A 22,442-nucleotide genomic window follows, 5' to 3' on the forward strand; every position below is an offset into this window, starting at 1 on the left:
GCCTTGGATGTTTTTTAATGAAGATGTTACTGGGCTAGAACCAGCTTGGTTTTCCTAATCAGGCACCATTTTTTTCTGTAAATGGTTACATATTCTTCACAGTTGTTTTCCACTAGTATAATTAACCTGGGTCCATAGCCCAAAACCTAAATCCATCAATCTATGAGAAAACAAATACTTTTAATGAACATTCAGCCATGTGCCTCCTTTTTCTATTACTTCTATATGACATTCAGCGATCCTTCTACCAGGAAGCTTTCACTTATTACCCTACTGAGAAATAAGTTTCCAACTTTATTTTCAATCTTTTCAATAATAATTTGTTTTCTATATCTTGTTTTCTTTAAAAAATCACTTTCTGCCACATAATTACGTTATTTATGGATTTTATTATCTCCAGTACTTGACTGTACAATGTTTTATAGTCATTGTATTCCCCACAATGTAGAGACTTAACAGCTTTTAAAATAATGTTTATTGACTTTTGTGATTATAAATAAGTACTACATGTTCATTGCTTGTCATTTTGAAAATACAAAAGAGAATAAAAGGCAAAATAAACAATGCCTATTCACCCTCCACTGGAAAAAAGCGCTGCCCCGTTGTGGCCCTTTCAGCCCTTATGTAGATTTTGTTTTTTTAAACATAGTTCAGAGCTTACTATAGATACGCACTTTTCCCCACCTAGCAATCATTGGTAACACCTTTCCACACTGCTAAACTTCTTCATTAAAAAATCCTTTTTAGTGTCTATATAACACTGTATCTATTGATGACACCATAATTTGTTCCCGTTTTGGGGCATTTAGGTTATTACACGTGTTTTTTTCTAAATAAAGTTATATTGAGCATCTTTGAACATTAACTTTTAAAATATTTCTGATAAATTCCTTTGGATGGACCCTAGAAGTGGAATTAACTGGGTCAAAAGGTAGGAGCATCATTGAGGCTTTTCATACATTCACCAATGAGCTGTTCGGAAAGGTTACAGCAAGTGTGCATCCCTCCTAGCATTTGCAAGTGTCTGCTGCACTGCACACTAACTGTTGAGGAGGATTTTTGAAAATTTATGTTAATTTGAGATTTGGAAAAAATGATACTTTGCTATTGTTTCAATTTTTCTTTCTGTATTAGTTTTCTATGGTTGCATAACAAATTTCTACAAACTTCAGTAGCTTAAAACAACACCTATTTATTTTCTCACAGTTCTGAAGGTCAGAAGACTGGATGGGCTTGGCTGGGTTTTCTGCTCAGAGTCTCTCACACAAGGCTGAAACCAAGGTGGTGGCCAGGCTGGGCTCTTATCTATTAATAGAAACTCAGGTAAAGAATCCAGTTATAAGCTTATTGGGATTGTTGACAGAATCTAGTTCCTTGTGGCTTATGTCAGAGGTCCCCATTTCTTTCTATGCTGGTTGTTAGCTGGGGCCACCCTCAGCAACTCTAGGCCTCCAGCACTCCTCAAGGCTGCCCAAATTCCTTCTCAACAGTTCCTCTCCACCTTCGAAGCCGCAACACAGCATGTTGAGTCCTTCCCCTACTTTAAGTCTCTCCAATTTCCCAGACAGAGAAAGCTCCCAACTTTTATGGGCTCCTGTGATTAGATTAGACCCACCCAGAAAATCTCACCATTTTGAATTCAACTGTGCCACATAACATAATCGAGAAAGTGATATCTTATTATATGCACAGGTTTCACAGATTACAGACAGCAATTTTAGTAGAGAGACATTTTTAGAATTTTGCCTGCCACAGTCTTAGGTGTTGTTTCTTATCATTTGTTTGTGTTCTTTATAATTAAACCTCAATTACACAAATCTACTAAGAAAATGAATCTTACTGATGACTGCCAGAAGCTGTATTTCCATAATGGCAAAGGCAACTAACTATGAATGGGGCTGCAGCATGCTAATAAAATTTTGAAAACATAACTTTGCTAACACTGGTATTTAAAAGTTTTAAGTTGTGGTAAAATACATATAATATGAAATTTACCATATTAACCTTTTTTTTTTTTTTTAATGACATGGTCTTGCTCTGTTGCCCAGGCTGGTGTGCAGTGGTGTAATCATACCTCACTAACTTCCAACTCTTGGGTTCAAGCAATGCCCCCGCCTCAGCCTCCCAAAGCACTGGAATTACAGGCCTGAGCCATCATATCCAGCCCCATCTTAACTATTTTTAAGTGTACGGTTCAGTATTGTTAAGTACATTCACATTGTTGTGCAGCCAATCTCCAGAACTCTTTTCATTTTGCAAAACTGAAACTCTATACCCATTAAACCAGGGGTCCCCAACCCCCATGTCTGTAGACTAGTACGGGTCCATGGCCTGTTAGGAACTGGGCCACACAACAGTGAGCGATGGACCAGCCACGCATTGCTGTTTGAGCTCCGCCTCCTGTCAGATCGGCAGCAGCATTAGATTCTCATAGGAGCGCAAACCTTATTGTGAACTGTGCATGCGAGGGATCTAGGTTGCACGCTCCTTATGAGAATCTAACTAATGCCTAATGATCTGAGGTGGAACAGTTTCATCCCGTAACTATCACCCCCCTACTCCCCGACCCCACACCACCCGCTCTGTGGAAAAATGGTCTTCCGGTCCCTGGTGCCAAAAACCACCAGGGGACCGCAGCATTAAACAACAAATCCCCATTGCCTGCCTCCCTCCAGGCCCTGGTAATCACCATTCCACTTTCAACACTGGCATATTTTTATTTTATATATTTATTAACAAACATGTATATAGCAATTACTATATGCCAGGTATGGTTCTAAGCCTTGAGCTCAGGAGTTCAAGACCAGCCTGGGCAACATGGCGAAACCCTGTCTCTACCAAATGTACAAAAATTAGCCAGGTGTGGTGGCCTGTGCCTATGGTTCCAGCCACAAGGGAGGCTGAGGTGGAAGGATCGCTTGAGTCCAGGAAGTCGAGACTGCAGTGAGCCATGATCACGCCACTGTACTCCAGCCCGAATGACAGAGTAAGACCCTGTCTCAAAATAAAATAAAATAAAATAAAATAACAATAACAATAATAAAAACCCTAATGAGGTCAATACTATTATTATTCCCATTCTACAGATTAGGAAACAGAAGGGCTAAGTAAACTGCCCAAGATTACACAACTAGGAAGTGACCAAGCAGGAATTCAAACTGAAGTAGTCTGGCTTTATAGTTTTTGCTATAAACCATGACATTGTAAAAATATTCATTGTAAAGAAAAACTCATCAGGAATTTATCATTTCTTCTATGTATATCTATCTATTGTAGGTGCAATTTAACCTAATATTCGTCTCCTGTCTAAAAGACTATGTGACCAAGGTTACAAATGTCTACTGATATTTTTAGAGACTAGATATATAGCCCAGCTTTTGTTAAGGCATTTTCTTGAAGTCAGTCAGTCAAAAACTGCCTTGTATTTTAAGTATGCCAATTATAATTTACATGTAGTATTTTATAATAAAATACTTTATAAATACAAATCACAACTCACTACGATTACTTAAAATATAGAGAAAAAAATTCAGCTGTTTCTCTCTGGTCCCTTCCAAGGAAGAAAAAAGAAGAGAGAAATAAACTTCTAAATAAGTTTACAACAGCATGGCTCAATCTCAGTTCAACCTGGTAAATTCAAATTTGTCTTGCTTTGCAAGGTATACATCCAGACCAGTCTCAATTTGTCATCCAAATATATATCTCAGTAGTAATTTATTTTTATTTAAGGGATGAGTGTGAGATTTTCTTATCTTGATTTTTTAGCTTAATAATTCTTTCCTACAAGACCAAACCATGCTTGTCATCAGTCATGTGGTGTCATTTACTATACATTAAAAACGGACAGAGTCGACAGAAAGAACAATCGTTTTCTGGAAGCCCCAGCCTGATGTAGGTTAAAAGCTCTGCTGGGGTTTGGTTTTATAATCCCCAGGCGGGGATGGCAGGGGTACTAAGAACGCACTCAACAAGATCACCTACTATTTCAACTACTTTCTCCTCCTATTACATACCTGATTCACAAAAATAAGCAGACAATGCATCATGTAATCTCCCCTCACCCATTAGCCATTGCAGTGTGGTACAATCTCCAGCACGTAATAAAAACCTGAGCATGCAAGAAACAGCAAAATCACTGCTATCCCTGGGAGCTGCTCGGATATTTACAATGCTGTCGTCCCCACCCCATCCCCCAAACTGGCCGGCCAGGCAGCACAGAAGCAGACGGATGCTCACCTGGGCCCCGGCTGCTACTCTCCGTTCACCTGCGGGGCCTTCAGTCCGCTCCTGGAGGGGGCTTGACTCCCGCAGCCTGCCGCCCGCCTCACAGTGACAGCCCGCCCGGGCGCGGACCATCCCGGCCCGGCTGTTTACAAGCGGCTTCTCGCGGTCCCACTCTGAAATGCTTCCGCCGGCGGCCCGGGCAGCCAGAGCCGGACACACAAGGTTCCAGGCCGCGAGGACGCGTCTTCCCTGCCTGAGGGACCCGGCAGCTAGGCAAGGCCTGACCGCACCCGCCAGGCCTCCTTATTTCTTTGCTTTCTTATTTACAGTTCCTCTTGTACACATTGTGAAAGCAATGGCGTGTGTCGTGGAGTCTCCTCACTGCTCCACCCAACGCCAAAATGGGTGCTTGCGATTGGAAAATGTCACTTAGAACATGTCAGGGTCGGGCTGGTTTTTAGCAGCTCCCTTGTCTAAGGGAATTAATTACTCAAATAAGTTCTTTCCAAAAGTGGGACTATTCTGGAGATTGCTTCTCATTTCCGGTTTTGGGGCTGCAGTGAAAATCCGTTTTCACTGTCCTTTCCTACGCAGGTTGAAAAGGGGTGGTTTTGAGGTGAGGTCTTCACCCCCACTTGCGGATTCCCAGCAAAATAGGGTGTGCGTGTGTGTGCACGCGGGCAGGACTGCCTGGTATGACCGCCCACATCCCACCTGCAGTGACTGTGGTCGCTTTGCAGGGATATGCTGGTCTGATTGGACAGACCTTCCTTGCAGTTTCCTGTGTGTTTTCCATCACAGCACACTTCTTAGCCATTTTCTCACTTTATAAGTACACACTTATTGATCAGTTTTATTGGTTTTCCCACGCTCACCCATCTCACCTATAAACTCCCTGAGGGCAGGCACTATTTCACTTTCACTCACCACCATCTAGTAGGCACCTAGCACAGGCCCAATGTATATATATCTGAATAAATGAATGAACAAAGGAATGATAAAAAAAAAAAAAAGGTCAAAGGGGTCAGGGATGAAACAGAAATCTAAAACTCTGATTCCTCTTCCCACCCTCCAGAAGATTAATAAGCAAATCTTTAAGCTTTAAGAAAAAATTTCCTTTGGTTGATATTCAAAGTTTAAATACGCTTTCTTTAAACCCTGCAATTTGAGGTACTTTTTTTTCTGTTTTGCTAGAGACAGGATCTCACTCTGTGCCCCGGCCAGAGTGCAGTCGCACAATCATAGCTCACTGCAGCCCTGAACTCCTGGGTTCAAGGGATCCCCCCAACTCAGCCTCCTGAGTAGCTAGGACTACAGGCACGCATCACCACAACGTGGCTAACTTCTTTTTTCTTTCTTTCTCTTTTTTTTTTTTTTTGTAAAGGCAAGGTCTCCCTGTGTTGCCCAGGATGATCCTGAACTCCTGGCCTCAGGCAATCCTTCTTCCTTGCCTTCCAAAGTGCTGGGATTACAGGTGTGAGCCACCTCACCTGGCCAGAGGTACATTTTTTGTTTTGTTTTGTTTTAATTACCAAAAGAGAATACTTGCAGTATTCTCTTTTGCCTCAGGACTTTGTACATGTGATTCCCTCTGATGAGAGTTCTCACTCCTGGCCCATCCTCTTACTTAGCCTGGCTAATTTCTCTTTGCTCTTTAAGAAGCAGGACAGGTGCTTGGTCTCTCAAGTCACTTGCTTGGTCTTCTTCCAAGTGTTCTTTTCTTCTTTTCCTTCCCTTCATTACTACTCTAAAGCTTTTTAATAAACTTTCACTCTAAAAAAAAAAAAAAAAAAAAAGGCCGGGCGTGGTAGCTCGTGCCTGTAATCCCAGCACTTAGGCAGGCCGAGGCGGGTGGATCGCTTGAGGCCAGCGGTTCGAGACCAGACTGACCAACATGATAAAACCTCATCTCTACTAAAAATACAAAAATTAGCAGAGCATGGCGGTGCACGCCTGTAATCCCAGCACTTTGGGAGGTCGAGGCGGGTGGATTGATTGAGGCCAGCAGTTCGACCAGCCTGGGCAACATAGTGAAACCCTGTCTCTACTAAAACGAAAATTAGCCAGGCATGGTGGCACATGACCTGTAATCCCAGCTACTTAGGAGGCTGAGGCACTAGAATCGTTTGGACTCAGGAGACGCAGGTTGCAGTGAGCTGATATTGAGCCAGTGCACTCCAGCCTGTGCAAAAGAGCGAGACGCTGTCTCAAAAAAAAAAAAAAAGCTGATGACATCACACCTCTTCTGGAAACCTTGCCTGACAGGGGAACCTGCTCCTTTTATGCACTCCTAGAGGATCTCATGTGTTCCTTTATAAATGTACCCATTACATTGTGCTACACAGGTCAGTCTTCCATTGGATTGGTGGTTCTAAAAATTCACATGGAACAGAATCTTCTAGGATGGTGTTTCTCAAACTTTAACGGGTAAGAATTCTGTCAAAATGCAGAATCTGATACAGTAAGTCTGGGATGGGGCCTCTCCAACAGTCATGATCTCCTAAGTGATGCTGCATTTTGAGTGTCAAGGTTCTTGAATGCTGTTAAAAATGCAGATTCCTAGGCCGGGTGTGGTGGCTCATGCCTGTAATCCCAGTACTTTGGGAGGCTGAGGCGGCCGGATCACCTGAGGTCAGGAGTTTGAGACCAGCCTGGCCAACATGGCGAAACACTGTCTCTACGAAAAATACAAAAAATTACCCGGATGTGGTGGCCAGTGCCTGTAGTCCAAGCTACTTGGGAGGCTGAGGCAGGAGAATTGCTTGAACCCAGGAGGCAAAGGTTGCAGTGAGCCGAGATCATGCCATTGCACTCCAGCCTGGGCGACAGAGTGAGACTCCATCTCAAAAAAAAACAAAAACAAAAAAACAAAAAACAAAAAAACCCCCGCAGATTCCTGGGTCACACATTCACAGATTTTTATTCTGAAGATCTACCTACATTAGGGTCCTGAATTCCATAATTTCTACAAGGTCCTCAAGTGCTTCCCAAGTAGGTGATCCATGGACCATCCTTTGAGAAAAACTGTTTCAGACTAGTCTTGAAGTCTGACGTCAGGGGTTTGTGATTTGTCATTGTTTTTCATGGATTAAGCATGAAGTCTGGGACATAAAATGCATTTAAAAAACTGCTTTTGGCCTGGCACAGTGGCTCACGCCTGAAATTCCAGCACTTTGGGAGGCCAAGGCAGGCGGATCCCTTAAGGACAGGAGTTCGAGACCAGCCTGGCCAACATGACAAAACTCTGTCTCTACTGAAAAATACAAAAATTAGCCGGGTGTCATGGCACACATCTGTAATCCCAGCTACTTGGAGGCTGAGGCAGAGAATCACTTGAACCTGGGAGGCGGAGGTTGCAGTGAGCTGAGTTCATGCCACTGCACTCCAGCCTGGAAGATAGAGCAAGACTCCATCTCAAAAAAAAAAAAAAAAAAAAAAGCTGTGTTTGCAAAATGACTGATTTTATTCACTCTCACTAATACAGATCCTCAGCACCAGAATTAAGGGGATGATCCCAGAAAAAGGTTGAAAGATTTAGGGCTGAGAATAATCTCAGCTAGGCAGCCACTGGCTCATGGACCTCTGTATGTCAGCTAGGAGCTCTATATGTCAGCTAGGCCTCTGTATGTCAGCTAGGAACATTTTGCCTCTCTAAATGTAAAATATTTAAGTTCATATCTCCATTCAAAAGGTTGTCTGCTAAAAGCAGCTCCACCATCTTCTTTTGCCTTTTTTTTTCTTTTTTTTGAGATAGAGTCTGGCTCTGTTGCCCAGGCTGGAGTACAGTGGCGCAATCTCGGCTCACTGCAACCTCCGCCTCCTGGGTTCAAGTGATTCTCCTGCCTCAGCCTCCTGAGTAGCTGGGACTACAAGCATGTGCCACCACACCCAGCTAATTTTTGTATTTTTAGTAGAGACGGGGTTTCACTACGTTGGCCAGGATGGTCTCGATCTCTTGACCTTGTGATCTGCCCGCCTTGGTCTCCCAAAGTGCTGGAATTACAGGCGTGAGCCACCGCACCCGGCCTTCTTTTGTCTTTTAGAGCAATTTTGGATTCACAGGAAAATTGAGCAGAAAGTACAGACTTCCCATGTATCCCCTGCTCCTCAAACCCACAACCTCTCCCACTATCAATCCTGTACCACAGTGGTACACTTATTACAATCAATGAAACTGCACTGACAGACACATCATTACCACCCATGTAATGTAAAGTTCATAGTTTACATTAGGGCAACCATTTTTTTCACTTCTTTATACCCTAACATTCAGGAAGGCCTCTCTTTCAATTATCAGAATGATTTTTAACACAGAATGGAGCGTCATGCTGTAGCTCAGTAATTAAGGTTTGCTGGGGGCAGTGGCCCACACCTGTAATCCCAGCACTTTGGGAGACCAAGGCAGGAGGATCACTTGAGCCCAGGAATTAGAGACCAGCCTAAGCAACATAGCGAGACTCCATCTCTACAAAAAATAACAAATTAAAAAATTAGCCAGGTGTGGTGGCACAAGATTCCAGCTACTCAGGAGGCTGATGCAGGAGGATCACTTGAGCCCAGGAGTTGGACACTGCAGTGAGCTATGATCATACCACTGCACTCCAGCCTGAGCAACAGACTGAGATCTTGTCAAACAAACAAACAAAACAAACAAACAAAAAACCCTAAAACTAGAATGAAACAAAACCTAGAAGATGATCTAGTCCAATTGTTAATCCCCAGCTGCTTTCTTACTCCAGCCTGAGCAACAGAGTGAGATCCTGTCTTAAAAAACAAAAACAAAAAAACACCCAAAACTAGAATGAAATGAAACCTAGAAGATTATCTAGTCCAATTATTAATCCACAGCCACTTTCTTACTCCAATACTTTTTTTGTTTGTTTTTTTAGACGGAGGCTAGCCCTGTTGCCCAGGCTAGAGTGCATTCAGTGGCGTGATCTCAGCTCACTGCAACCTCTGCCTCCTGGGTTCAAGCTATTCTCCTGCTTCAGCTTCCCGAGTAGCTGGGATTACAGGCGCCTGCCACCATGCCCAGCTAATTTTTTGTATTTTTAGTAGAGACAGGGTTTCACCGTGTTGGCCAGGCTGGTCTCGAACTCCTGACCTCATGATCTGCCCCCCCCACCCTGCTTCCCAAAGTGCTGGGATTACAAGCGTGAGCCACCACGCCCAGCCTCCAATACTTTTAACAGCCTCCTATTGCCAGGAGTTCAGACTTCATGGCTTGACCTTGAGGCTCTCTACATTATCGGCTCCCTCCTATGTGTGGGGACTTCTCTGTTTTTCTGCACTCAGCATTCCTACTTCCTTTGGGAACTTCCCCTACCTGTAAGACACAGGGTAAGTATGTGATCAATGCTAGGCCAGTTCTACTATTCACAGTACCCTAGTCTCTTGGCTATAGCAGTTGAGCCAGGGTGGGCATGTGACCCACCCAATCAGAGTCCTTCCCTGGAATTTTTATCTCTGAAGCTGTAGAAGGAGCCTTGCCTATTGGGATACAGGACTGGAAGGATGTGAATTGGAGGCCCCTGATGGCCATCTTTCCCACCATGTGAGAATGCCTGTCTGCAGAACAAGGGAAGGAGGGTGACAGGAGAGAGGAGAGTAACACCAAGGGAGGGATGAAGATTTTGTGTGAGGGGAGTGGGAAGGTGTGGTGGGAGAGTAAGAGATAATGACCTTGCTTGAGTCCCAGGATCTCCTCAGGCTTGGAGCTAACCTCACCTCCTAGACCCTATAGTTCTATTATCAATTAAGCCCATGTTATCTCAAGGGAGTTTGTGTTGGTTTCTGACATTTACAACTGAAAGTGTCTTGACTGACACTTCACCTTTCCAGACTTATCTCCCACATACCCCTTTCTTCCCATTTTATAGTTCAGACACCTATTTTTTCCCAAAATCAAAGGTCTTTTATTGCATCATTTAAATATCACAAATAGGTCTTAGGAGTCTTCCAGCATCTTGTTTCTGTAGCTGGACAACTCTTAGATCTTCAGCCTGCTGAACTGTTCCTTTTTCAGAGACATAGGTACCATCCAAAATTTTTCTGATATCCTTGTTTTTAACTGTTGTGGCTTGCTGAATCGAAGCAGCTGAATTTGAAACAAGCTGAATGTTGTTTCCTTCAAGGATTAATTCATCTTTCTGGGCTTGAGATACCAAACAAGCAACACCTGACCTCCTCCAAACCCTGGGGATGTATTTTTCACCAAAGAAATTTCAGATTTCAATAAGAGACCCATTCTCCTGGATAACAACGTTGACGGGGAAGTGAGCAGACACAGACCTCATCTTGTAACGGAAGCCCAGTGTAACATCCTTGATCATGTTCTGTGTGTGACTATAAATAGTCTGAACGGTAGCCAGTTCCTTTTTGTTACCTCACTATTTGTCAACCCGGAGCCTCTTTCTTCCTAAGAAGGCTGAGTTCTACATTGATGTGACTGAAGTCCCTCCACAGGCCTCCTCTGGGTCCCTTCACGATAACTGTGCATCCCTTCAGAGTGATGTCGACATTTTCTGGAATGTCAACAGTCTGGTTGCTGAGAATGGTCTTCATTCTTGCAGTAGATGTGGCAACAACAACAAGAAAGCCTGTTTTGTTTTGTTTTTTTAACCCACTCCTGGAAACTCTTCTTTTCCAACTTTAGGTTCCCCATTTTTAATTAATTAATTGATTTTTTCCCCAGCTTTATTGAGGTTAATTGACAAATACAAAATTTCCCCCATCATATCCCCTTCAGCATCCCTGGCAGGGCAGGCACCCTATCTTGTTCATCTTTGCATTTTCCTCCACAAGTATTATGGTACTTAGAATATGATCTTAAAAAATGTTAAACATCATATCAGGAAGTGCCATTACTATATACTTTCATTAGGTATTTTCCTTTTAGCCTTCATTTACTAAAGTAATGCTCAAGCCAGGATTCAAAAAAACAATGCTGTCTTCCAAGAAACAAAACAAAAACCTCATCAAAAGTGTTTTAAACTTAATCAGAACATTTTTAGTGCTATTTATAGCTTAAAATTTGCAAGCCAAGTATACCTCACCCATCTCCCAAAATAAGCCCAAGTAAAAATGATTAGGATATTTATTAAGACCAACATAGTGTAATTACTGTTCTTTGTCTCTTTAGGTAAATTAAAAGCATAGGGGATGTCAAATATTGAAGTCACAAATAGAGTTATTCCTTGAAAGTATAAATGAACCTGCTGTTCAGCTGGAAGGCACCCACAAGGACATACCTGCTGTTAAAATATTGAAACAGTTCCATATGGGTTGGTAACTAGCTTCAGTCTCTAAGCGCTCTAAGTATCTTAAGGTCTCTTTACAAGAAACCTCCCACATCCTAAGATCCAGCACACAAAAGATTAATATCTGACCCTATTTTGCTGAAATGGTGGGTATTTCAGCCCATCTTTCATTAATATAAGAGCAAAATGGCCCTGCTCTTACATTAGGGCCAAGATTCTTTTTTTGGGGGCGGGGGGGAATGGAGTCTCACTCCGTTGCCCAGGCTGGATGCAGTGGTGCAATCTCGGCTCACTGCAACCTCCACCTCCTGGGTTCAAGCGATTCTCCTGCCTCAGCCTCCCAAATAGCTGGGATTAAAGGCACATACCACCACACCCAGCTCATTTTTGTATGTTTAGTAGAGATGGGGTTTCACTGTGTTGGCCAGGCTGGTCTTGAACTCCTGACCTCAGGGGATCCACCTGCCTCAGCCTCCCAAAGTGCTGGGATTACAGGCGTGAACCACTGTGCGTGGCCTAGGATTCTTTTTGATTAGTTGATGGCCAGGCCATATATGTCTTTAACTCTTTTGACTATCACTTCTACAAATAAGTTAACAGAAAAAAAGCGAAAAGCCATTAGCAAAGCTAACTATTCAATGATTTCCCACCCCACCACCAACTACCAAGGCTTTTTAAACTAGAAAGATCAAGAATAAGTGATAGAATTTACAGAAGACGTTAATAGAGCAATTTGAATGTGGTCATTCAACAAGCATTTACTGGCTGGGTGCAGTGGCTCATGCCTGTAATCCCAGCACTTTGGGAGACTGAGGTGGGCAGATCACGAGGTCAAGAGATCGAGATCATCCTGGCCAACATAGTGGAACCCCATCTCTACTAAAAATACAAAAATTAGCTGGGCATGGTGGCGCGCACCTGTAGTCCCAGCTGCTCAGGAGGCTGAGGCAGAAGAATCACTTAAACCTGGGAGGCAGGGGTTGCAGTGAGCTGAGATCATGCCACTGCACTCCAGCCTGGCAACGGAGTGAGACTCCATCTCGAAAACAAAACAAAACAAAACAAAACAGAAAAAACAAGCATTTACTAAGGAATTCACTGTCCTCTAGGTATGAGGTTCATTGACTCTTGGTGGCTTGTATAATGGTCAGTACTATCCAGAGGCCTCCATTAACAGCTTATAGATGAGTGAAACTGCCTTTGTGGTTTCAATTATGACAGTAAAAGAAATCTGACATAGTTGACTCCATCCTGCTTCTGACCTTCAAACTATCTTTGGTCATTTCTGGCCATAGGCCAAGATAACCTTGGGAGGGATTTTGTTTATAGTTTAACTTGAAAGCAAGCATGATAATAGTCCCTCCCTAAAACTAGCCCCCTCCTTGCTCAGGGACAGAAACCCGCCTTTGTAAGACTAATGAAAGACCACAGAACAGGATTATGGAAGGGGCTTGAACTCTGGTAAAATGTAGATGTAGTTTCTATAATCCTTTACTGCCAGGAGTAATGTGGCCAGGAGGCCACAAGATCTGTGACTTCCCCACTTGCTCCTATAGATAACACCACTGTTGTAGAAACGAATACTGGGTTTGTAGTTGTTTCAGACTGACCTCACCTGGATTTGTGACTCATAACTCAACTGGTCATATGGCCCCACCTAGAGGCGCACTGAGTGCACCAGGAGCTTTTTCCACACGTTGATGATTTCATCCCCAACCAATCAGCAGCATCCATTCCCTAGCCTCCTGTCCACTAAATTGTCCATAAAAACCTTAGTCTTCCAGCCTTTGGGGAGATTGATTGGAGTGATAACTCCAGTTCCTCTGCATGAGTCAGCCTCATGTCAATTAAACTCTTTCTCTACTGCAATGCCACAGTCTTAGTATATTGATTTTATCCGTGCAGTGGGCAGGAAGAAGCCATTGGGTGATTACAAGAGAATCGTCCAGAAAGTTAAAATATTATAAAAGAAAAACTGTCTCAATCTTGATGTGGCTTCAGCATAGTTTTATGTAGAACCAAGAACAGTGGTGTGCTGGTAAACTGACTCTGAAAAAGTAAAAGTTCTGATTTGTTAGAGTTTGCCAATTTTCACAATATAAAAATCCCTACCGTGCCTAATTTCAAGCTCTGGATGTATCACCACAGAACACAGAATTGGAAATGCACATATTAAAGCCTTAAGAATCAGTAGAAGCTGGCTCCAGCACACCACCGACCCAGATGGCCAGGATTTTATATTCCCACATCCCTTAGTCATTGGATATGGGCCACTCTAGGGCAAGGTGGCTCTATGAACTTGAGACAGTCCCTAAGAAGAATGGCCACTGATGGTAATCTGCTGACAGCACTCTCAGAAGCTGGAGCAACAAGTCCTTTTTTGATGGGGGATCTGGGCAGTACATCACAGAGTCCACCGTACTTGTTATGGGAAACCAGTCATCTGCCTACTCAACTGTCAATCTAGTCACTTTTCACCTAAAAATGTTTTTCAACCTGGAACATATACTCGGAGACCTTTCACTTTTAGATGGTAGAGCTAATAGATACAAATTTGGAAAGATTTCCAGCAGTCCCAAACAGTAAACATCCAGGGAGGGATGAAGGCAAAGGAACGTCCAGAAGTCCAGAAAATCAGATGAAGCTGCTCAGATAGGCTTCTATAAAGAGGGAGGGTTTGAGCTTGACCTAAAGGATAAGTAGAGGTAGAAAAGCAGAGGAGATTGAATAGAAGCAGCATTGCACTGTGGTTAGAATCTTGTCTCTACCACTTTTTAATTTTCAGGCATTGCACAAACTACTTTACTTCTCTGTTCCTCAGTTTATCCATAGGTAAAATGGGGATGATGATGACATAATAATAGTAATAAGATTATCTACCTCAAAGTGTTGTTGAAATGAGTTAATTCACATTGAGATTTTTTTTTTTTTTTTTTTTGAGACCGGGTCTCGTTCTGTAACCCAGGTTGGAGTGCAGTGGCGTGATCTCGGCTTACTGCAACCTCCGCCTCCCAGGTTTAAGTGATTCTCCTGCCTCAGCCTCCCGAGTAGCTGGGATTACAGGCACCCACCACCACGCCCGGCTAATTTTTTGTATTTTTAGTAGAGATGGAGTTTCACCATGTTGGCCAGGCTGGTCTCGAACTTGTGACCTCAAGTGATCCACCCACCTCAGCCTCCCAAAGTGTTGGGACTACAGGTGAGAGCCACCGCAACCAGCCCATATTGAGAGTTAATAACAGTGCTTAGTAATATTTGGCCTCTGACAAATAATCTGTTATTTCATGCAGCAAAATGGAGATATCATATTGCAGAGTAGTGCAAAAAATAAAAATAACAAAAAAGAATATACTGAACTTTAATCAGAAATGATGACCTATTTTCCCTTCTTACAAAATGTCCTACCAAGAGTGAATCTTTGGGTTGAACTTCCCTGGTAGCAGGGCATGGTGGCTCACACCTGTAATCCCAGCACTTAGGGTGGCAGAGGCAGGAGGATAGCTTGAGTCCCAGAGTTTGAGATCTACCTGGGAAACATAGTGAGACCCCATTCTCCACAAAAAAATAAAAAAGGAAAAACAAAACAAACAAAAAAACCAAGTTGAACTGCCCTGGCAGCCAGAGTATAACAAAACTTTGACATGTGCTCAAAACTAAACTGCCAGGAAAAATTCAAAGAGCAAAGTTTCACCTTGCCAGAACAGGTCCTTAATGGCAGGCACACCCCTGATAGTTACAAGGATTGGGGGAAGAAAACAAATGGGTGCCCTCAGATTCCCAGCCTAGGCCCTGTCCTGCACCACAAGGACCCACATGTGTATGCATATACCTCAGCGGCCATGTCCTAACTTCACCGACTGCTTCCCCAGATGAAGTCACTCCTCAGGCCTATGATGACATACTGACAGCTGGGTCAGCTCCCAGGATGACAAACCCTGGGAAAAAGGCCCATGCAGCCCAGAGGCAGGCTCTCAACTTTCAGGGCAGGGAATTCTGAAGCCCCATGTACCTGATCTAGAAGGAGGGGCCTCCAGGTTGCTAGCTTCTAGGCCAAAGAGGCCAGAGGGGAGCCAGAGAACAGCTGATTGCCCAGGACTGATGGCAGTGCATGGAGGGTCTACTGGGGATCAACCCTTTTAATGCAATATTTTATCTTTTATATATGTGGGATTTTGATAAGGTACTTATGTCATAAGAGAGGCTTTGTTATACTAGAAAAAGCACTGGATTGAGAATCAGGACATTTGTGACTGGGTACGGTGGCTCATGCCTATAATCTCAACACTTTGGGAGGCCAAGCTAGGAGGATTGCTGAGGCCAGGAGTTCAAGACTGGCCTAGGCAATATAGCAAGATCCCATCTCTTTTTTTTTTTTTTTGAGACCAAGTCTCACTCTGTTGTCCAGGCTGGAGCGCAGTGGTGTGATCTCTGCTCATTGCAACTTCCGCCTCCCGAATTCAAGTGATTCTCCTGCCTCAGCCTCTGGAGTAGATGGGATTACAGGCATATGCCACCAAGCCCAACTAATTTTTTGTATTTTTAGGAGAGACAGGGTTTCACCATGTTGGTCAGGTTGGTCTCGAGCTCCTGACCTCAAGTGATCCACCTGCCTCGGCCTCCCAAAGTGCTGGGATTACAGGCATGAGCCACCCCGCCTGGCCCAGCAAGACCCCCATCTCTAAATAAAACATAAATAAATAAAAGAATCAGGACATCTGAATTAGAATCCTAGCCACAAAGTCTAGGATTAGGAATTATATTTACTACTCTTCACAATACCAAGCACAATGATGGTCTATAGGAAGATCTAATGAGCAATTTATATTTGTAATGTTGAAGACAATCAGGATTCAGAATTATACTTGGGTTTCAACAGTGATTTTTAAGGATTTGTTGTTATTTTGTTTTTTTGTTTTTCAGATAAAGGAATACTAGACATCAAAATGTTTATTAGGGGATGGACATATAGTCATCCTTCCAGTTTAAGATCTAAGAGCAATACTCAAACAGAAATCAAATAAATGTCTATGACAATTAAGGCAAACATACTCATTTGTCTACAAGCAAAGAGCATTTTGGAAAGAACACTCCCTTGTTCAAATTTTGGTGAACTGGTTGTGGAGACAAAAGTGACTCCATCTTGGATGCTAATCTGCCATGTTGACTTCTGATTAACCCCAGTCTGGGGAATGCCTCTAAGATTTCTATTTTTATCTATGTATACTGTCTGTAAATCCTGTTCTTAGGCCAAGACACCCTTGATGTTATCAAATCCTGCCCTTAGGCTATGACACACATAGCATTCTTCCCTTTTCCTGAGAGGTGGACTTCAATTGTCCTTATACATTCCTTCTAAAGCACATATACCCTTTCTCTGTGGTATATATCTGGGAGAAAACTGTGGAAATCTACCTGTCTGGCAGCTGCCCAAGACCATCCTTTTGTCCATAAGTTCCCCAGTAAATAACCCTCTACTGACAAACTGGATTTGTCTGCCTTGTTCTTTGGTTTCTTGGTTCCTTCTGCATTTGGGGGTTGGTTTGCGTATATGGCCCTTTCATGAAGCACACATCATGTCTTTTGTTTTTTTATTTTTAAGATACCAGGTCTTGCTCTGTTGCCCAGACTTGAGTGCAGTGGCGCAATCATAGCTCACTGCAGCCTTGAACTCCCACCTCAGCCTCCTGAATAGCTGGGACTACAGGATCAGGCCACTACACCTGGCTAATTTAAATTTGTCTTTCTTTTTTTTTTACAAAGATAGGACGTTGCCCAGGCTAGTCTAAAACTCCTGGCCTTAAGTGACCCTCTTGCGTTAGCCTCCCAAAATGTTGGTACTATAGGCACGAGACACTGCACCTGGCCTGTTTTTTTGTTTTTTGTTTTTTTTTTTAAATCTTACCTAAGGTCCACTCCTATCTCTAACAGCCCCATCTCTTTTCTTTTCTTATGTGATCTAAAAATCTTCCCCCAACACTACACTGAGACCCAAATGAGCTTTTTTTTTTTTTTTTTTGAGATGGAGTTTCACTCTTGTTGCTCAGGCCAAGATCATGCCACTGCACTCCAGCCTGGGTGACAGAGTGAGACCCTGTCTCAACAACAACAACAACAACAACAACAACAACAACAACTGCAGATCAAAGTTAAAGAAGTAAGAACTAAATGGAGCATCTTTTTAGTTTTACCAAGTAGACTATTTCTTTGTCTAGGATGTCTTTCTAGAACCCAGAAACAGAAAATGGCTCTTTTATCCTGTTGGCTTCAATATAATCATTCTTCCTAGGAGGCATATGATGTGGGTGACGGGTGGGTATGTGGTGGGGAGAGGCCCTGTGATACTTAATGAGCTGCAAATAACTCACTCCCATGTATTTGTGTGAGTGGAGTCACCCTACCTACTTATGCTAGCCTGTTTTCACACTCAGTTGATTCAAAAACTGTTGAATCAGACCATTCTGGAGCCTCTGAAAAAGTCCTCCAGACAACGGTGGGCAAGAGCAGGTTGCAACCAGGTTCCATTTACAGCAGTGTTTCTGAATGTTGTTTTGTACATTTTTATTACAAAACAGTTCACGATCGAACTTATTCACACTTTCATGTTGGAGCACTCGATCCTTCCTAAATAAATTAATGTTGCCCCGTTTCCACATTCTGTGTCCGGGATATAACTTGTCTTCAAATATAAGTAAGCATTCTCATTATCAGAAAAAAGAGTTGCAAGGCATCAGGAGAGAGAGCCACAGAGGAAAAGATTCCAAAAATCTTGGCATTCTTCCTATAACTTTTGTACCCTCAATCTTTTTCTTCCACATTTATGAAGCTTTTAAAACATTTTCCACCCTGAATGGCACACATTTACTGGGGTGACTTTACATTGTTTGCATTATTGTGGTTCTGGGACGTGAAGTTCTTAGAGGACAGGGGCATGTTTAGAATCACATCCTACAGAGAAGTGTTTAGTAAGTAGGAATGAGAAACATCGTCCGCAAGCATTTAAGGGAGTCTGTTTCCATTTTCAGTAAGGGCAGGTTGTCACTCAACATGCAGATGACCCAATAGACACAGTGGTATGTTTGGTTCCTGGGAGGGATGGATGTGTAGAGAAAGGGAGGAAAAGAGGAAGAAAGCAACATTAAGCCTGATCCCTGCCATAAGCTGAGCTCCTCACCACACGCACATGCACGCACAGACACATACACACACACACACTCGCTCCTTGGCACGCAGACACACACAGAGCTTTGCTATTCTTCGGCTAATGGGATTGGCACCGCTTAAAGCAGACTGCTAGGTCATTGTCTGCGACCACAGCAAGAGAAACATTATTTAAAGACCATTCAGACCCTAAAAGAAGCGGCTGAGCAGAGTAATTATCGGAGACTCTCCATTAACTAGGGCATCTTTGCTCTTTGTCTGGGTTGGTTTAACAAGGCCCGCTAATGGGACTGTACAGGAGGGGGTACACTAATGGTTCTAAAAAAGCCTCTTTTGGCCCCTTTATTACTGGGGACTGTCTTTAGAGATGCTGACAGTAAAGCAAGAAGTTACCATATTACAAAATGACCTTCCCAAAAATTTGATTTGGACCCTTGCAGCTTAGGACTCAGGTTTCCAAAATTAGAAAACATCTTTGTCTTCTCCACTTTTTAAAACTCTAAGCTGGTTCCCCGCTGCCCCCTGCCAACCCCCCGCTCCCCCGCCACTGTTCCTCTTACCTTACTTGGCCCTTTGGTTTCTTGGGAACTTGTCATTGGAAACAGCAGCACTCAGTGGTGATAAAGCAGAATGGCACTCCTGAGGAATTTCTCCTTGAGCTGGCTTCTCTACTCACTCTCCAGGACTCCACTTCTCTAGAAAAACTGCCTGTCCCATTATCACTTTTAAAATATGAAGCTAGAAGTCAATCACATGCTTACAAACCTAATACGGCCACCTAAATTAAAACTACTGTTCCATAATCAGTTAGCTTTATAACAAAGGCTTCAAATGCTTAGCTCTCCTAGAAGCTTGCATCACATACAGGGAACTCTTCTGTGCAGAGCTGTCTACCTCTCTTCATTTCCCCTCTCCCAACCCTAGACCAAGCTTCCATCTTCTCTCCTCTGGGTGACTGCAATTGTCCTGCAATCACCTCCTAGCAGCACTATTGGCCCTTCCAATCCATTAACTCTGCAACAGCCAATAGCCAGAGTAACTCTTTCAAAACAGAAACCTGCTTAAGCATTTCAGTAGCTTCCTATTGCTCATAAGAATTCTTACTGTGATGTAAGAGACCCAGACATGGTCTGGTCCTTTTTTCCTCCCTAGCAACATCTTGTACCATGCTCCCCCTAGCGTCTGCTTCAGCCACTGCAGCCTTCTTCAATGCCATGAGCAATTCATGCTCATTCCTGCCACAGGGCCTTTGCATATCATTCTGTCTAGAACACTCTTTACCCGAGTAGTTTCCACTCATCCTTCAGCTCTCAGCTCAGTAGTCAGCCCTTCAGGAAAGTTGTCCCTTAGTGCCCCTTCTAGGTTGACGACGTCTATATCATGCAATTATAGCACCATATGCTCCTCTTCACAGCATTTACAGTAATTAAACGTTTATACTTATCAGAATGCTTTTATGTTAATAATTACCTTGCTGTGAAACTGTAAGCTTCATGAGAATAACCACATGTTCCATAAGCAATAATTATGCCTATTTTTGTTGTACCATCCTGTCCTCAGTGCCCAGTATAATGTTTGTGACCTGAGTGCTTAATAAATCTTTGTTGCATTGTGTATAGTGATTCAAAATACTGTACCCCAGCTCCTCCATGCCTGTTCGCAATTTTTTTTTTTTTTTTTTTTTTTTGAGATGGAGTCTTGCTCTGTCGCTCAAGTGATTCTCCTGCCTCAGCCTCCTGGGTAGCTGGGACTACAGGCATGTGCCACCACGCCTGGCTATTTTTTTTTTTTTTTTAATTAGAGATGGGGTTTCACCGTGTTAGCCAGGATGGCCTCAATCTCCTGACCTCATGATCTGCCTGCCTCGGTCTCCCGAAGTGTTGGGATTACAGGCGTGAGCCACTGCGCCTGGCTGCCTGTTTGCAATTTATCAACCAAAGTTTATTCCCTGAGAGGTTCCTATGTCCAGTATATTTGGGAACTACCTATATTCCATATTTTCTCAGATCAGCGTAAGGGGCCAGGTCTCTTTTCCTATGGGATTAAAGACTAATTTTCTAGTTTTAGGGGCAGAACTAGAAGCACATTCTCATTCCCCCTCTGAGAGCATCTTTACACAATAACAGACTCACAAGGCACAAGTAGACACACACAAGCTTTAGCGATGCCTCCTGTCTTCTCAAGACCCTGTGGGAAAGAGAACAGAGGGTCTATCCAAAGAAGAAGTTGAAGAATTAGAGTGTCTCAGCACTCCAGATATGCCAGCACAGAGATAGGTGGGTGGAATTGTTCCAATTATTTATGATCCCCAAGAAAACTGGGGACTTTCTCTACTGTTTGGAGAAGGAAGCATGGGCTTCAGTAGATGCAGAGTAACAGCATGGATTGGGTGTGTATTCTGTTGCCTTTAGCTGCCCTGGAGAGAAGGCCATCAGGCCATATACAGCCAGCTGAATGTACCATGACTCATACTGAATGGGATTAGGCATTCAGTGGGCTGACTGAAGCCGTGTATCCTATCACTCCTTTTAAAAATATAAAGCTATAAGCCCACAAGTTTGAGACCAGCCGGGGCAACATAGTGAGACCTCATCTCTACCAAAAACTTAAAAATTAGCGAGATGTGGTAGTGCACACCTGTAGTCTCAGCTACTTGGGAGGCTGATGTGGGAGGATTGTTTGAGCCCAGAAGGTCGAGGCTGCAATGAACTGTGATTGCACCACTGCACTCCAGCCTGGGCAACAGGGTGAGACCATGTCAAAAAAAAAAAAAGCTAGAAATTGATTGCATAACTTGTATTTTATACTTAGTATGGCCACCTAGACCCAGACCACTGTCTTATAATCAAGTTGCATCACTCAGCCTCAGGACTGCACCAATTTAGGGACAGTCTGGAGACCAAAGAAAAAGTCTTATTATAAAATTGTGTTTTCAGAAAATCTGAGGCCCATAGAGAATTGTCCTCCCAAGACAGGTGAACATAAAGCTGCATGGTCACACCTCATGGGTTCCAGATGCATTTAAGTTCAGAGCCAGTGCCAGGAAATTTTCTAGAGCTGGTACTACTGGAAGAGACTGCTGCAAACACATAATCTTTACCGCATCTAAATTATGGAGAAAATGTGCAAACCTCCAAGCCTCAATTAACACGTATCCTATGGGCATTTCTTGGCACTCTTGTACTGCACAGGATAGAGGAGTGTGAAACAAGATTCCTGCCCTAATGAAAGAGATATGTGTTTCATAGAAACACATATCTAATGAACACAGTCTCATGTGTTCTAACACAGTCTAATGAACACAGTCTAGTGAAAGAGATACGTGTTTCATAGAATGAACAAAGCAACAGAATATACGTTCTAAATTATTGAGTTCTGGACCAGTGTCTCTAGAAGTGTGATCCACAACCTGCACGCGGCATCAACATCATTTGGGAATATTGTTTGAAATGCAAATGATTGTTTGAAATGCACATGTTGGGTCACCCTATTGAATCAGAAGTTCTGGGGGTGGGGAAACAGGAGCATTAACAATCTCTCCAGGGGATTCCTATACACACTAAAGTTTGAAAGGCATTATAAAAATTGAGAAAAGAAGTGGTCGGAGTGGAATGAGAGCTGAAGGAAAAGTTTTTATACATATTTTCCATTTAAAAAAATAGAGATAAGGTCTCACTATGTTGCCCAGGCTGGCCTTGAACTCCTGGTCTCAAGCAGTTGTCCCACCTCAGCCTCCCAAAGTGCTGAGATTACAGGTGTGAGCCACCGTGTCTGGCCTCCCAGAATTATTAAAGCCAGTGG

At 43.1% G+C, this 22,442-nt stretch overlaps 1 protein-coding gene and 1 pseudogene across 7 annotated transcripts in view; both read right to left on the minus strand.

Annotated features, from left to right (window-relative positions):
• Window positions 1-19,758, minus strand: part of PLEKHM3 (pleckstrin homology domain containing M3) — a 218,883-nt gene extending 199,125 nt beyond the window's left edge. For 5 of the 7 annotated variants that reach the window (XR_010149857.1, XM_001140597.7, XM_016950392.4 and 2 more), the window contains exon 1: window positions 4,237-4,627. The gene's annotated coding sequence lies outside the window, so the exon portion shown is untranslated. Of the gene's footprint in view, window positions 1-4,236; window positions 4,628-19,201 lie in introns of those variants that run through there. The other 2 variants (XM_016950390.4, XM_054679258.2) reach the window with 1 other exon arrangement.
• Window positions 10,151-10,873, minus strand: LOC107973902 (large ribosomal subunit protein uL6-like; annotated as a pseudogene).
• Window positions 19,759-22,442: the final 2,684 nt, after the last annotated feature.

This window comes from Pan troglodytes, chromosome 13 (genome assembly GCF_028858775.2).
Source record: "Pan troglodytes isolate AG18354 chromosome 13, NHGRI_mPanTro3-v2.0_pri, whole genome shotgun sequence".
NCBI lineage: Eukaryota > Metazoa > Chordata > Mammalia > Primates > Hominidae > Pan > Pan troglodytes.